This window comes from Drosophila ficusphila, unplaced genomic scaffold, assembly GCF_018152265.1.
Source record: "Drosophila ficusphila isolate 14025-0441.05 unplaced genomic scaffold, ASM1815226v1 contig_537, whole genome shotgun sequence".
NCBI lineage: Eukaryota > Metazoa > Arthropoda > Insecta > Diptera > Drosophilidae > Drosophila > Drosophila ficusphila.
Genome location: NW_025064462.1, coordinates 48,857 through 52,444, shown reverse-complemented (window position 1 = coordinate 52,444; position 3,588 = coordinate 48,857). Strand labels below are relative to the sequence as shown.

The window sequence follows — 3,588 nt, the reverse complement described above, 5'->3', positions numbered from 1 at the left end:
GCCGTTGACCCGCGCTTACTTGAATTTCTTCACTTTGACATTCAGAGCACTGGGCAGAAATCACATTGTGTCAACACCCGCTAGGGCCATCACAATGCTTTGTTTTAATTAGACAGTCGGATTCCCCAAGTCCGTGCCAGTTCTGAATTGATTGTTAATTGATAATCGTTATAATTAATAAGAACTAATCGGTTTGAGCCAATTAGTATTCTTAAAAATTTTAGCAAGAAAGTTCCACAATTGGCTACGTAACTAAACTATCCGGGGAACAAGTAACCACCATAAATGATAGACACTCTATTTACCCAGAACGAGCACATAAACCATGTTATTGTTTCCCAATCAAGCCCGACTATCTCAATCTTCAGAGCCAATCCTTATCCCGAAGTTACGGATCTAATTTGCCGACTTCCCTTACCTACATTATTCTATCGACTAGAGACTCTTCACCTTGGAGACCAGCTGCGGATATTGGTACGGCCTGTTGAGAAGTTTGCGTGTCCCCACCATAAATTTTCAAGGTCCGAGGAGAAAATATCGACACAACAGTATATGTCATGCTCTTCTAGCCCATCTACCATATCTCTCTGCGAAAGACTTCCATGGTAGTACGGCTATAAAACAGAAAAGAAAACTCTTCCGATATCTCTCGACGGCTTCTTTATGGTCGTTCCTGTTGCCAGGATGAGCACGAGGCCCATATTTAATAACAAACGGATACTCAACAGGTTACGGAATTGGAACCGTATTCCCTTTCGTTCAGAATTATTCAAGTATATTATTTTTGGCTTGTATATATATTTATTTAGTCATTAGTTTTTTACTTGAAAATTTTCGGCTTTCGCCCTGAACTTAGGACCGACTAACTCGTGATCAACCACTGTTCACACGAAACCCTTCTCCACTTCAGTCCTCCAAGGTCTCATTCGATTATTTGCTACTACCACCAAGATCTGTACCAATGGCAGCTCCATGCAGGCTTACGCCAAACACTTCTACGCATACCATTGTACCTTCCTACTCACTAAAGTTTCAAAATTTATATTACAAGTAATATAAATCATCTACTTTAGCGGTAATGTATAGGTATACAACTTAAGCGCCATCCATTTTAAGGGCTAGTTGCTTCGGCAGGTGAGTTGTTACACACTCCTTAGCGGATTTCGACTTCCATGATCACCGTCCTGCTGTTTTAAGCAACCAACGCCTTTCATGGTATCTGCATGAGTTGTTAATTTGGGCACCGTAACATTACGTTTGGTTCATCCCACAGCGCCAGTTCTGCTTACCAAAAGTGGCCCACTGGGCACATTATATCATAACCTTAAACTTCATATCAAGAAAGTTAAGGTTCTTACCCATTTAAAGTTTGAGAATAGGTTAAGATCGTTTCGACCCTAAGGCCTCTAATCATTCGCTTTACCAGATAAGATTATTTTATATAATATTAAAATGCACCAGCTATCCTGAGGGAAACTTCGGAAGGAACCAGCTACTAGATGGTTCGATTGGTCTTTCGCCCCTATACTCAATTCTGACAATCGATTTGCACGTCAGAACTGTTTCGGTCTTCCATCAGGGTTTCCCCTGACTTCAACCTGATCAAGTATAGTTCACCATCTTTCGGGTCACAGCATATATGCTCAAGGTACGTTCCAGTTAGAGGCATAAATAATATAAATATCATTATACATAACTATATAGAACGCCCCGGGATTGTGTTAATTAACTATAAATAGTTAAAAAACTAATCCCATTATTAGTCAAGTTAATTACGCTATTAGGTTTATATCCCAATAACTTGCACATATGTTAGACTCCTTGGTCCGTGTTTCAAGACGGGTCCCGAAGGTATCCTGAATCTTTCGCATTGTTAATCATACAAGTGCATATAATAAACACAAAAATCATTGATAATTATGCCATTATATAATTCCGAAAAATTAACGCACTGTAATCATATAAATCTATCAGCACTTTATCAAATTAATGACATTTATTTTGTGTTAAAACGCAAGCATTTTAATTTAAATAAACTATAAGCCATATTTTATGATAAATTTTGTATGCTAATAGATTACAATGTCCTTATATGGAAAAAATGCACACTATTATCATAATATTGTTTAAATATTACAATTTTAATGATGAATTTTCCATAATGGATATTCAGGTTCATCGGGCTTAACCTCTAAGCAGTTTCACGTACTATTTAACTCTCTATTCAGAGTTCTTTTCAACTTTCCCTCACGGTACTTGTTTACTATCGGTCTCATGGTTATATTTAGTTTTAGATGGAGTTTACCACCCACTTAGTGCTGCACTATCAAGCAACACGACTCTTTGGAAACATCATCTAGTAATCATTAACGTTATACGGGCCTGGCACCCTCTATGGGTAAATGGCCTCATTTAAGAAGGACTTAAATCGTTAATTTCTCATACTAGAATATTGACGCTCCATACACTGCATCTCACATTTGCCATATAGACAAAGTGACTTAGTGCTGAACTGATTTCTTTTCGCTCGCCGCTACTAAGAAAATCCTAGTTAGTTTCTTTTCCTCCCCTAATTAATATGCTTAAATTCAGGGGGTAGTCCCATATGAGTTGAGGTTGTATATAACATTTTTTTTTTCAATATATTCTTTACATTTATATAATGGAGAAACATTTAATGAATTCGTATAAAAATTTTTTTCGTTAATTAGTTTTAATTTAGTTATGAGTTTTAAACGAATTTAACGAAGAACAATAACATTTACAAAAGATTTCAATTTTACTAAATCATTTTTTTTTTTTTTTTTTTTCCTTGTTACTCCTCTTGGGAGCTTAGGGCTTCTACAAGCGATCTCCATCGGACTCTGTTCGGCGCGGTCTGTTTTATGGAGTCCCAGGAGGTGTTTATCCGGGACATGTCCTGTAGTGCTGTCCGGCGCCAGGTCAGCTTGGGGCGTCCCACTCTCCTACTTCCCTGTGGGTTCCAATCTAGCGCTGTCCTAGTGATGCTGTCGTGGTTTTTCCTAAGAGCGTGGCCAATCCAGTTCCATTTTTTTTCCTTATTTGTTGGTGGATGGGGACCTCTCCTGTGTCATGCCACAGATCATTGTTGTTTATTCTGGCAGGCCAGAATATGCCGCATATAATTCTGAGGCATTTGTTGACGAATGCTTGTAGTTTCATCAACATTCGTTGGGAGGTCAGCCACGTTTCTGAGCCGTACAACAGTACTGATTTGACACACGCATTGAAGATTCGCAGTTTTGATCTTCTATTTAACTGCGTGTTTCTCCAGATGCGGTGCAATCTTCCAAATGCCGATCTAGCTTTGCTTAGTCGGTTCTCCATATCTTGCTCGGCTCCTCCATTCCTTGTTATTAGGGTGCCAAGGTAGACAAAGCTATCGACGAAGTCAACGCTTTTGCCGCTAATGGTGATGTTGCCTTGATTGGTGTTGTTGACTCGCATTGCTTTTGTTTTGGCGGCATTGATGTTTAGACCCACTGATTTTGCTCGACTTTCGAGGTCATCTGCTTTGGCTTGGATATCCGTGAGTCTATGAGACAGGAGGCAAATGTCGTCTGCGTA

General features: G+C 39.0%; 1 pseudogene; it reads right to left on the bottom strand.

The window, feature by feature from the left end:
- LOC122320436 lies at nucleotides 1-2,619 on the bottom strand (annotated as a pseudogene; the record flags this gene model as incomplete).
- Between the last annotated feature and the right edge of the window lie 969 nt (nucleotides 2,620-3,588).